Consider the following 14,696-nt stretch of genomic DNA (forward strand, 5'->3'; position numbering starts at 1 on the left):
AAGCTCTATTAAAAAAGATCATTAAAACAAATAGTTTCATTTATATCCCAGTCCAAGTGCAAGTCAGAAATGAATGGATAAATGTTGATGCATTCATAGATACTGGAGGATCAAATAATCTGGCTCGTCCATCTTTGTTTAAATCTCTTTGGAAGCCACTTCAAAATATTCTTGTATCTGAAACAATAGAGGGACCTATTCAATTAACACATTATGCTGATAACATATCTTTAAAAGTTGGGGGGAATATAGTAAAAATCTCTACTATTCAGCATTTTGATCCATCTGCAAGCTTAATGCTTGGAATGCCTTTTATTAATTCTGTGCTCCCAGTCACTATCCATGAAGATAAGTTGATAATTAGTTTAAAGAAGAAGGCTATTTTTGTGCCTCGACTATTCATAGCAAACTCATAGGCTCGAAGAGACAATAGTCAAAAGAGAGCTGGAGCAAGAAAACCACATAAAGACTCCAATAATTGGCAAGAAGTCTTGCAATTGTATGAAGAAAGGGTGGAGTCAAAAAACAAACAAAAGGCATGTATTGACCCAAATTGGTCCACTGAGCAGATTTCTATCCATGACAGGTTGTTGAAAAGTTGTTCAAATAATCCACAACAATTTTGGACAATAGAAAGCCCGAAGCAAGAGATAGTGACTCTACATGATAATGGAGTCAAGGGAAAATTAATTCCATGCACCCCCATAGATGAACAAGAAATTAAGAGACAGATAGAAGAATTGTTAGGTATGAATCTTATTGAACCCAACATGTCTCATTATTCTTGTTCAACGTTTTTGGTAAGAAATCATTCAGAAATAGTTAGAGGCAATCCCCGAATGGTAATTAAATATAAACCTCTAAATGCTATCACCCAGGGTTTTCACTACCCTTTGCCTAGACCAGAGATAATAATTCAGAAAATTCAAAATAGTAAAGTATTCAAAAAGTTTGATATGAAGTTTGGATACTATTAAATATAGATCCAGGAAGAAGACAAACATAAAACTGCCTTCACATGCCCTGCACGTTTTTATCAATGGAAGGTGGTACCTTTTGGCCTAAAAAATGCTCCTGCATTCTTCCAAAGAAGAATAGATTTTATTTTTGGAAAATATGATTTCATTGTAACATATATAGATGATATACTTGTACATAGTCCTGATCTTGAAACCCATTTAAAGCATCTAGAGATTTTTCTAGGTGAAGTCCAAAATCATGGCATAGTCCTTTCTGAAAAGAAAATGGTTTTGTTTCAAGATAGTATAGACTTTTTGGGGATCAACGTAGTTAATGGACAAATCCGAATGCAGCCCCATGTTCTTACTAAACTGCCTTAGTTTGCAAATGAACTAAAAGACACTAAAACAATTCAAAGATTTTTATGTGTCTTAAATTATGTGCACAGATATATTCCCAGGTTTTCCAGGAAAACAACCCCAATCCGAAAACATCTTAGAGAAGAATGGTCAACAGAAGCCACTGTAGCAGTTAAAAAGCTTAAATCAAAATGTTAGCAACTGCTAAAGCTACAACCACTAGCTAACAGACTTCTGATTTTACAAGCTGATGCTTCTGATAGTTTTTGGGCAACAGTTATTTTTGAGAAACAGGAAAATGAAGAAGAAAAACTTTGAGCATATGCCTCAAGTGAGTTCTCTCTGAGTCAAAAGAGTTATTTTATTGCTGAAAAGGAAACTTTAGCAATTTTCAATGGGATAGAGAAATTTGAACTATATCTGGCACCAGTAAAGTTTCTTATAAGGATTGATTCAATGAACTTCAAGTATTTCTTGTCTGCCAAGATTTCAAGAAAACTTGCTAGTGGAAGGTTGCTCTCATGGTAGATTTGGTTTCAACAATTTGATTTTGATGTTGAATGGATACCTGGCAATTCTAATTTTTTAGCATACTCTTTAACTAGAGGTATGAACAAGGTTTTTGCAACATCACCAAGAAATTTCTTTATAATACCAGGAAAAGGACCATAAGATGATAATTTTAGCACATTTGTAGATAGATTCAAAATTCTTGAAAGCCATGTGAATCATTTAACAGAAGAAATCAAGAAAGTTGTGGGTTTGCGTTTGAGGAGGAATCAGTGGATTCGAAGATGCCAAGCATGGCAGTCTAAAAACATTGGCATATCATTAGGCCTAGATGCTGATTTGGTAAAGGTATACCCTTTTCCCAACATGAAGGTAAATATTTATTTTAAAAGTTTATCAGATCTATGGTCCAGTCAATTCACTGAAAATATGATTTGGATCCTCAAAGCATTGAATTACTATCAGTTGATAGGTGGAATAGACTTTGCTCTAAGCATATACACAGGAGCTCAAGTTTTGGATTTAGAAGCTATTCCAATGAAAGGAGAATTAGAAAAATATCTCTTGTCATTAAAAATTCTTGATATTTTTGAGGAACTTGAAGCATCTTTTCTACAAAGATTTGATGAAAACTATGCACCCAATGACACTTTTCCTCAATATGAAATTTTCGAAAATTTTGCCGATTGGGAGATTAAAGAAGGATTTTGCAGGAAAAGGCCATCTATTACAATGTCTCAATGCATCCAGAGAACTCTGCAATATCTAAGGACTTTCTCATCCCCTTGGGATTACCAAAGTCTAAGATTAAGATAAATTATTCCTCCAAACCCTTTTGCGCAAGTATTCTGTCATGAGATAGAGGGAGAAAATAAGACCAGTAATAACATAAAAATGATCAACCAGCTAGCTCTCTTGTTCAAAAAATTTGGAAATTTAAAATTAACAGAAAACAAGTTTTACAACAAATAGATGAACTACAAGGACAACCGAAAGTTTTAAGATTCGTGATTAACCAAACGGCATTAATCACATTCAGCATTACTTCAGGAAATTGGAACAACAATGTAGTTCATATTATCGGTCTAATGTTGTCAAACAAAATCTGCACTTCAATGATTTTTGAATTGGGATGGCAATCAAATGCATACATTAAAGAAAACTATAGATTATGGGTCCAACATGCAATCAAGACTTCCACTAACATGTTTCAAAACTTTAAGTGGGAGCTTCTAGATGGTATTGAGTTGGGAGTTCAGCCTTCTCATGTGTTCAGAAAAGTCTTTAAAGATTCTTTTCTAGATATTGATATCAGCCCAATACCTTTTCTAAACAAGTGGAAAAAGCAAGAAGTGATGTTTACCCCACAACAACAAAACCTTCACAAAGTAAAGGTAAATCAGGACCAAGGACAAATGTCAAAAACATCTCCAAATGACAAAGAAACAGTATCAGCAGATGTTAAAGGAAAAGGTAAAGTTGAAGAATCTACTTTTCAAGACACATATGCGGACGCACAAGACCTGCATGATATCAATTGGGACAAAGGGTACTCAAAGATGATGGAATATGACTACCTCAAGATGCTTGAACGAAATGCCTTAGTAAGACAAGTGTCTTCTGATGATGATGATTATGATTCTGACCAAAGTTCGAACGGATATTGGTAGAAGTATTGTACCGAAATGATTGAGTAGACACTGTCGGATAAAGAAAATGCCGATAGGACCCTCAATTGTTTCCACTTTGTGTCATATCTTAGATTAGATTAGATTCCTTTAGGAAGTTGTAAAAGAGAGATCAAACTAGAGAAGCCCACAGGTTGGAATGAAGTGCTTCTTTGATCTCGTATTGTAATCTGCAAATTATTGTAATTTTGATCTTTGAATTAATATTGAAGCCGCCAGGCCACATGTCTAAGGACAATTTCATATACTTAAAAAGAACCTGGCGAAGTAAAGTGAAGGCGTTGAAGAAGATCCAAGGAGATAGAGGTTGTGTCCACTCGTATTGTCAGTGTGAGGAGTTTCAATTGCTGTCATTAGATTTGCTACCTTCAGCTCTTCAATATTTGGTTCAAAATCTAGTTCATCTACTAGCTCTGGAACAAATTGTATTTTTAGCAAAAGTTCTAAAGTGGCCAGTCCTGCTTCCATGATTGCTCTTCTTTCTTCATCTGATGGTTCCATCCACCAATCATATACAATACTGGTCATTATTTTCTTAGCTAGGACCATTATAGAAACATTATCTAATTTTGTGGTGACCTGCATCTGATACAGAGCACCAGTGTGAGGACAGTTTCATAAATTCAAAAGAACCTGGAGAAGTAAAGCGAAGGCATTGAAGAAGACCCAAGGAGAGAGAGGTCGTGTCCACTCGTATACTCGGTGTGAGGAGTTTCAATTGCTGTCATTAGATTTGCTACCTTCAGCTCTTCAAGATCTGGTTCAAACTAAGTTATCATTTAGACTTTTCTCTTATTTTGTATGAGAGCCCCATTCCGATTCTAAATTCTATAAACTACATTCAGAGTCTAAAGCCAGCCAGGAAGCCTTCAAAAAGCTTTTGTTATGAAATTGGTGATTAGATAAAAGTTGCTTTAGTCAATCTCTGGTCTAGTTTACATTAAAATCATGTCGAACTTCTTAAGGTCATTCTCTAACATAGATAGACGCACTATTTCTGAAGTCGATTCTCACTCAGTAGAAAGTGATCATATTGAACATGAAAAATTCAAAGATCCCGAAATCTGGAACCCACCTATTTTTATTTCGAAATAAATTTATTAGGTTCCATCTATGTTTAGTCTATTAAGAAAAAATTTGTTGAAAGAAGTTGAATTGAAAATTAAGATTTCTGGTCCTTCTATACAGATAGTAGGTCTGAGTTTATTTTCTGAAGATGAAATCAAAAAATTCAAAAAATATGTTCAAGAGAAAAGGTTTTCTTATTTGCATTTTGGAGGGATAATAATAGGTTTAGCTCCATTATTTCGTCATAGACTCAATACTCCATTTATAACTGAGGTCTTTTACACTCGACACCATAACTATGACCATGCCTGAATTGGAACCATATTAGTAAATTTGTCTTCTGGCTGTCAATATGGTACCATCTAACGAGATTAGGCCGTTAGTCTATTTGATGTCCATTTAAAAGATTGCTGGAAAATCCTAGTTGGAGTTGGTGGGCTCTAGTATTGCAGCAATAATGCTGCAACTCTTGGGACTCCCATCTTTACTTTTATCAACTCGGTAGTTCGTAACAAACTTGGAAGGGACGGTGCTGTATGCACAAGTACTAGCTCTTGCCGCAGCTGTCACTTGGTCATCTGGCACAAGTCCGCTAGGAGCTTAAGCCAACTTCTATGAGCTCTTGGAAGAAGCTTTTTAACTGATGAATGAAAGCTAACTCAAAGGGGCTAATTTAATTGCAGAAAGAAACTGGAAAGCGGAAAGGAAATGCAAACCCTGATTTTACCAACTAGCCCTACTGATGTGAAAAAGAGGATGCAAGCTACTGAAAGAGATGCCATTGACTTCTAGGAAGGTAAAATGCATGTGTCTAAGTTATCACTATCTGAAGAAAACTCATTTTTGTATTTTTGAATAAGTTTTCACAATTATCATGCATACAATTTAACTGTTTTTTACTGTGCAGACATGGATTGGCGAGAGGAAATGCTTGGAAGAGGTCGGGAAGGTTCAGAGAGGGCCTAAGGGGTCCCTAAAACCCTTCCAGAGAGTTTCATAGAGTTTGGCTATCAAGAAACCTCATTCGTGAGCTTCTACAGGAAGTCTGCAGGGGTTCTATAGGATGTTTCAGGAATTTCTACAGGATGTTCAGAAATTTCTACAGGATGTTTAAAAATTGGATTTTGGAGGATGGGTGAGTGAGGGAAGATGCATGAATGGATATGGAGGTAGGATAGGGGTCTGAAGTGGCCCAGGGACTGCTGGATGGAGTGGCGAGAAGGTGTAGATAGCTAAGTTTTCTCAAAGAAGGCTGAAACAATGATGTACAAAAACTAGGGTTATGTGAGGAAATGTGGCAAACGTGAGGTAAGGATTCTCAGTAGAGGGTGGAGTGGATGGTGCTGATGGAGAATAAGCAGATGAAGGGGTGGTACAGGTGCTCTGCAAGTCGTTTTTCCAATCTGAACCAACAAAGACTTGTAAATTCAAAGACCTAGTTATGTTGACCTAATTTGCTAGCTGTCAGTAAAGAGAATGAATAGAAGTGTGACCTGCAATGAAACCATGTATTTTAACTCATGCAACTAAGCAAACGAAAGTCTGAGCTTGTAACCAACTTATACACATGAAGATCAAACACTAGTGATTGCATGGCAAAGCAAAATCAGTGTTTTTGTGGGCAGCAAAGTCATCCTAGTCACAGCTCCTGATCCCACTAAGGGAGAGGTGAAACCACAGATGTTTGTTGGCCCTTTTCTTGAAGCTTTTTCTGTTAACAACCGTTCAACTAAATCTGAGCATGAAAAGTTATTTTACTCATCAAAAACAACCTCAATAACAAAACAAGATTTAAATCTAAATAGCAGATTTTATTCTAAGAATGCAGCAAAGACACATGAAAGTAAACAAAGGAGGTACTGGGCACTTGAGATGGGCCCAACCCCAAGAGCTACAGCCTCCTAAGAGATATTTAGAGCTGGTGCAAAGCTGGATTCATCTTTATTGAGCAAGAAATGTTACATTCCAAAAACTGTCCACAAGGAGAACTTGAAAATGTGCTTAAAAGCAAAGCTAATCTACTACCTAAAAATCGAACTAAAAACTAGCTAACTTCTGCCTACAACATGACTAAAAAATGACTACAAAATGACTATAAAGTGACTAACTAAAATGAGGCCCTAAGCCCTCTTATTTATACAAATTGAGGACCCCAATAGTCCTCCTAAACTTTAGGGACTCAGCTGCCCAAAACTTGCAGTTAACAACAATCCTACTTGACTTGCTTGGTTTCCTTTGTGTTAATTGATTTGGTGGTCCTTGAACTCCGATCTGATGGTGGAGAATTCGAGGTAAGGGCCCATAAATGAAGGGGACACCTTCCTACAAATCCTTTCCCTTGTTCTCCCACGAATTTGGCTGCTAAGTGCTCATTGAAACCTTTTATTTTGTCTCCAAAATGACCAAAAAGACTACACAAAGCACCCATTAGACTTGTTGGCATAATGACTAACCCAATTCACTCTATTAGCATAAACATAATCAAAAACATGCAATAAACTAATGAGAATGGTGGATTAAGTCAAATTAGGAGGTTGAATGAGCCCATATAATTATCCATTTTTGGGGCTCATCAAGAGTCCAAGGTATTGAGATGGTCGAAGATAGTGAATATCTCTCTGTGTTAGTTCAGACGTCATTCCAACTCACAAACACTGTAAATCCTAAACTAAAGCAATCAGTGTTAAAAGAATGTGTAACCGTAGGAGTCAGCAATGCTTAAGTGGAAGGTGTTCATTACGAAAAAGAAGCTATTCCAAGTGACTGGTATATTCTGTATAAATCATTGGCAGATACTCCAAGAAGTAAAATTAAAAGAATGTCTATCAGTGATGGTCATGTCTGCGTACTACCTGATAGATCATCCATAACCAGACCAATCTTTATTCCACAAAAGCATGTTTTACCAGCCATTTTAGAGTCTGAGTAAGCATTGACCAGTGGTCGCAAGTCGATTTCACGAAATGTATATAGTCATCCATCAAAAGAAACCACTGTGTCTATTTCACTAGATCAATTGTATATTCCAGCCATTTCAGAGTCTGGGGCCTAGGTGAAGCTTGAAAATAATAATTTTTATTTCCATTTCCATAATTTTACTTGGGTAACTTGGAATTCCTTTTTGGCATGCAAGAATACATACTAATGCTACATAAAAATCACTACTCCCTCTTAGCGAGGGAGGTATTCTCTATAAGTGACTTTTCCTTGCTGAAATTTATCCTTCCTTAAGAAAAGTTCATGAGATTTTCAAGTTGATTCATGTGTATAAAATAAATCCATTCTAGATTGGGTAATGTAATTCACTCATATGTACGTAAGCATCTAGGGCTTCTGAGAAGATTAAGATCCTTTAATATCCAACCAACCTATTCTTATGAAATTATGAAATTATTATTGCATGTAGTTGATACAGCCTTGGAAGAAATTTATTCCAACAAGTTTTCCACAATTCACAATTTTGTTGGAAAAATACAATCTAATTTAAGGAATTTACATTTTTTATTACAGTAGCTTTGTAAGTTCACAATGTCCTCAAGTTGATCATTGGCAACCTGGACACAATGTTTCTCTATTGAACTCTCACTATCAAGAGACCCATTTTTCCTAGTCCGTGTCTTCAAACATGTACTTTGCTCTTATTTGTCATTATTGATATATTGCACATTGTTGCATCCACTTGTAGATTTTAAACTATACCAATTTTCTATACTAATTTTATTACATGGATATAAAACCCATTTTTAGAATTCACTTACTCTTCAGTAAATACAATAATGTAAATCCTAGTGCCTGGATCATGCACATACTTTCTCATACAAATAATTGAATTTGAGGGGGAAAAACAATCCGTTTTCAAATTATGGGATACCTTCTTTAGCACTACACAAAGACATGTTGATATTTGAGTTTACCAACCATTTAGGGAAGTAAGCTTGGATTACTGGCCATATCTAAAGAGGTTCTGGTCTTACCACCTATAGGGTTACCCTATTTAGTGCTATTGTTACCCCCTGTAGGGTTACCGTATTTAGGACTAGTGTTACCACCTGTAGGGTTACCCTAGTTAGGACTAGTGTTACCATGTAGGTTTCAGTTACCTACATTAGCGCCTGACATGGTAGTGATTTAGGGCTGGGAGGATGTGTAATGAAAGGAGGAACTCGAGGAATAAGAGGAACTAGAGTCTGTACGTGGACTAGGTGGAGGATGGGATTGAGGAACCCTTACTTGTCGAGCAGGGGTGAGAGAATCTCCTAAAGGAAACTAGTGGTGAAGCCCACGAAGTCTCCATGATTATCATTTAGGGGGTGAAATGGTGTCAGGACAAAATAAAACTTGAAATACTATGGGGAGAGGATAAAGAAAGAAAGTAAAAAATAACAAGAAAACACCTAGTGTAGTGATGTGAAGTGCAAACTGATTATAATGATATGTTACTCTAATCCAACCAGACACCTCCTATAAAAAAAACACCTCTAGCCTAAAGGTTGTCTAAATCCTGAATCAAGTCATAGTTCTATTGTTTTAGATGGCTTGACAAAAGATTTTTTATTTCATGGGGTCTGATGTCCACAAGTAGGGCTGACTAGACGAAGGTGGAGTAGAGAGATGGTTGCTTCCAACAACCATCCCTATAGGGTGCTTTCCTAAGACTAGACACTAAGGTTACCTTCATCCCAAGGGGGCGGTCAAATCATGGTATTCTTGGTATTTCGTCAACAATGTGGATCCCTGGACCAACGAGTCGAGTAACATCATGGATATTTGCCCACACTGAGACCTAAGCCTCACCCCCTATGAATTGGATTTCTGGTGTGCACTAGTTTTGAACATGAGATTGCGAAGGATTTCAAGCTTCCTATAAGCACAATTGCCTATGTCTTGGTGTAAGTGATGAAAGGGGGTTTTTGGAATCCTATCACACAAATCCGAAACCTAAATACTAGATTCTTTTGCCGTATTTCCCAAGTGTCCTTAATCTATGCGAGTTAATTTATTACTAATGTGGAGTGTTTCGAGTCTTAGCTTGGAGCATGTAGCCAAGATCACATTCTCTTAGAGTGTGAGTGTGTGTATATTGTGCCAATGGATGAGTTAATTGAGCATGTTTTATGATTCCAATGCTACTAAAAAATAAAGTGCATACACTGTAAAAGATACGGGAAATAAATAGTAAAATAAAAAGCCAGCTGAAGCACACAATTCTCCATCGAAAATGGCTATGAAGAAGCAACAAAAGTTATGGAAAAAAAAGTGAACCAAAGGAATGGAAGGCCAAAAATACCTAATGTCTATAGGTATTGAGATCTAGGGCCAAATATGCTAAAATGATGTAAAAAAACCAACAAAAGAAAGAGGCAAAGTATTGGAAAATAGTAGAAAATAAACTCCATAAAAAGAAGGATGCTCAAGAGGATCCTAAAATGAAAAGCATGACAAGTCTCAAAAGGAAACAAAGAGTTGTATTATGGCCTAAAAAGGACTGGAAAATGATGGAATTAATGTTGGAAAACATTAGCTGAAAGTTATATAAACTATACTCAACTCAACGAATTTTCTCCTAAATGGCACTGGTCTATTCTAAACCCTAAAGTGATTTTTCCTTCCTAAAAATGAGAAAAATACTAAGAGACTCTAGGCCTACGGTTGAACAAGAATAGTATAGAAACCCCTCCCAACACATAAGTAGAACTCTCAGTCAAAAAATGAAAATTATGAAAAAAATCTAGAAAAAAGGACATGGATTATGACCTATTAAGTCCACCCGATGTAGAAACTGGTCAAAATAGTGTGTTCTAGGGTGTGGTTACTGGTCCAAAATGTGTTCTCTCCTAACGAAGGTCCTGCTCGACAGATCTGTTATATATTGTGCCATATCCTCTATGCCTAGTACTTGTGACCCGCAAAAAGGATATGGAAACCCAATAGAAGCAAGAATTTTCCAGCAAAGGGTAGAAATCCCGAAAAATGTTGAAACAAAAGTTATCAATGTTCTTAATTAAACCAATTGAGTCACCATTTGTTGATGACAAAAGACCTAGTGGAGTCACCATTTGTTAGTATTGGAAGTTTAGGAATGTGTACTAAAATTATCCACTTAAGTTACTGGTGACAAACACCCTAACAACAAATGATGACTGCTAATATCCTCACTAAACCTACAAATCAAATGATGAAAACTTTGGAGAAGATAACATGAAAATATATAAAAAAATATAACAAAAAATTATATATTAAGAACCCAATGGAAATAGAAAAAAATTATTTTAATTATTAAAAATAATAATTTTCAGACTTGATGAGGAGAAAATGTATACTTGGGTCTGCAAATCCCCCTATAAGGGATGGGTACGTGGATACTCTTCACTTTAGCTTCAACTCTTTCTCTTAATGTATGCCATGGGAAAAAAAAGTGGTAACAGAGGCTTGAACTCAAAGATGGGAGCTCAAATGTCACATGATGATAATAGGGACCATGAGAATGGTCATGGTGAAGAATGAGAAGAAAACCCTTTATTTATAACAAAATATTTAGATAGATTTAGATTTATAAAGTAATAAAATATTATACACTAAATCAAAATATAGTTGCTATGAATACTTTATTATATTTTTGAGAGGGAAATATTATTAGTAATGATTAAATATCTTTATTTATCAAGTTGTTGGATTAATTAACTATATCTCAAATTGTAACATTTTCCCTTTTTCAATTAAAAAATGTTGTATAATTGAATTAAAATAAAATATTTTTACTATGAAATAAGTTATGCTTTTTTTGGCATGTGGTATTCATAAGCCATGGTATTGGCCCATGGTATTGTAACAAAGCCGATTTACAAGTTAATATCCATGGTAATGTGGGGGTGAATATCCATGGTTAACAATCTTGTCATATTGTTATAAAATATTTTGATTGTGAAATAATTTATGGTTTTTGGGAATGTGGTATTGATAATCTATGGTATTGACCCATGGTATTGTAACAAAGGCTATCTTTTACAATTTAATAATATCTACTGTAATGTGTGGTTGAATATCCACGGTTAAGAATCTTGTCATATTGTTATAAAATATTTTGGTTGTGAAATACGTTATGGCTTTTGGACTTGTAGTACCATAAACCATGGTGTTGGCCCATGGTATTGTAAGAAAGCATTCACAAATTAATAACAAAATCAAAATATAACAAATTGAATTTTATGATTTTTATTAATTTAACTTTTTATTATTAATTCAGGTCATATTTAAATGTTTAAACTCACCCCAATATCATTTTTAACTTCTTCTTCTTTTTAAGTTAGCCCAAAAATAACAAATTCTTATTAAAAATAAATCATTTAACCAATTGAAATATATATATTTTATTTTATATTATAAATATTTCTTGTCCTTTTCATTTCCAATTTAGTGTTGGGTTCAAATAAAATGTTCACGGATTACAACATCACATTGTAGCACTACATTTTTGTCTGCCTTGTCTATATCTGTGTGGAAATTCTAGAGGAAGGAAGACCATCAACGTGATCTATGGATTTCATGGGATTCAAACCACAGATGGAGTTTGCACGGGAAACACCTTAGGAGAGCACAATTAGATGTAGGAAGCGCAAGGTCATTGGGCGTGATATTTTTGTAATTTTTACATGGGTATGAATTTGGACTTGGGAGAGTTTTTACTTTTTAATGAAGATGATTTTTGTTCTTATGGGTAAACAATTTCGAGCATTTATATGATCAAAGCAAAAATTTTATTTAGAGTTGAGGGTTTAATGATTATGATAATGCAGATCTTATTGCGGCCAACAATTCATGAAAAGACAATGCACAAGTAAGCATTTTGCATGTCCTTATTGTACAAAGCGTTTAATGATTATGATAATTAAAATCTTGATTGTGGTCAACAATTCATCAAAAGACAATGGACAAGTAAGCATTTTTCATATCATTATTGTACAGAGCAGTGCTCCTCCCTAACGTTTCTAGGGTCAGAATGCATGAAATTTTATTTTTTATTTTCACCATTTTTTAGTGGTTGATTGTTTGTGTGATGGAATCTACCATGCCCAAATTCAAAGCGATTGAGTGATGCAAATAAATTTTCCGGGAGGATGCAAATGCTAGACCTTCCTCAAACTTTTTAAAATGAAATTAAAATTTCTTGTAATCATGAACAACAAATATTTTTTGTTTCATCCTTAGATTCTGATCTCAATGCCTACAGTTTTAAACCATGTTACTATATTTTGAGTAGAATATACTTAGATCCATTAAACCTTACAACTCTCCCAAGATTATGTTAATTTCAGCTAAAAAGAAGGAAACTGAATGGATTTTGCAATTTAGATTCACTACTTACAAACCATGATTAAAAATGGAAGAATCCAAATGGTCTGATAACTTTTACCCACCCATCAATTTCAAAGGCCTTTCCTATTACTCTAAACCTAAACAGAGAGATTAGAAGAAGAAGAGGAGCCTGGATGAGGTGGACCTTGACATGCTTGATACTTTTCAAAAGTTGGGCATGCCCTTGACTAGAAGAAGAGATTGACCAATGTTGTTGTAGATGTTGTTTTTGATAGTGTTTTCATTGCTACCATGCATATGTAGACTCTATAGGAAGTTGAGGTTATATTTTGTTTGTTATAAGAGGTAATTCAGGAGTATCTTTATCTAGTTAGGCCGTAGCTTGGCAGGGTTTTCCCTCCTGCTGATAACTATTATGCATCATTATATTTTTTTTAGTGATATTTCCTTTGATTAAATCCCCAAGCACACTTTGTCACCCATGGAAATACCCACTTATTTCAGGATGAATGAGATGGAGACCAGGCATTTTGAGAGGACTCTTATTATTGTAGATGAGATGAGTTATGTGAGGTGAGAGGATTTCTGTGACATATATTGACAGATGAACTGCACCATGTTATGATACAAATCATCTCCATGCCACAATAGTGGATCCCTATTACACCGAGGCAGCAATGATAAAGTATTCCACTGTAAATAATTGGTATGTCGGGGATGAGGAATGAAAATGTGGGATTTATAATTTTATTACGAAAAGAGGTTTGTGAGATGGAGACAAATCAAGGATTTAATGTACTTGATTAGAGATTGGTTCAACAATCACTTGGAAATACTCAAGCATTGTTTTGAAAGGTGATTGTGCAATTGGAGAGTTCTATTCTATTGCCTTGAAAATTAACTACCAATAGGGTGGGACAAAGATGATCCATATAGGGAATAATTACAGGAGTAGCATTGTTTCTAAAATTATATCTATAGGCAAGTCAAGGAACTACTACAGAGGATTAGTGTAGGTGCAATCCAATTCTCATAATGCAAGGAATTTTTCACAGTGTGATTCGATGCTCATCAATGCTGAGGAAGCTGCAAATACTTATCATTACATTCATGTACAATTGAGTTGCATTATAAAGTCTCTAATTTCGTTTTTTGATAGTCCTTCTCGTGTCCTTGTTTCTCTTAATTTCATTGTGGTAGGATTGGAATGGGTTAAAAAATTAAGCATATCATTGAGTAAAATAGACACCCACATGTCACTACATGTCATTGTGCATACTCTCCATTTTTCATACAATTAGAAGTGAGAAATATGATGTTTGCACAACTAAATATCCTAGTAGGCATTATTAATCTAGTCTTAGCATGGGAATCGAAACCAAGAATCATAAAATATCAATAAATTTGTGACATGGAGTAAAAAACCAATAAAATATTCTATGCCAACATTGTCTATTTAGTGCAAGATACTACTAATATTTCATAATTTTCAGAGATGGTGGATGTCATGAAGATTCCCTCAAGCAAAGTTACTGACATGAAGATAAGATGGTCAGCGAAACTATTTACTTTAAATAGGCTAAATTTAGGTAATTAAAACAAGTTTGAAAATCACTAGAAACACCACCCCCAAATCATTTTATTTCTAGTTGTACAAGATAATATTGAATAAAATTATAAGCACTTCCATTTAAATTGACCAAACATAAAATAAAAAATAAGGTTGATGCTTTTAAAAGCTATATCCATCATTAAATATAAGATATGAGAATGATGACTCATAATTTTAAAGGTTATA

Source organism: Pinus tabuliformis, chromosome 3_1 (genome assembly GCF_031772625.1).
Source record: "Pinus tabuliformis cultivar Carrire ecotype Pingquan chromosome 3_1, CPIR1, whole genome shotgun sequence".
NCBI classification, from domain to species: Eukaryota; Viridiplantae; Streptophyta; class Pinopsida; order Pinales; family Pinaceae; genus Pinus; species Pinus tabuliformis.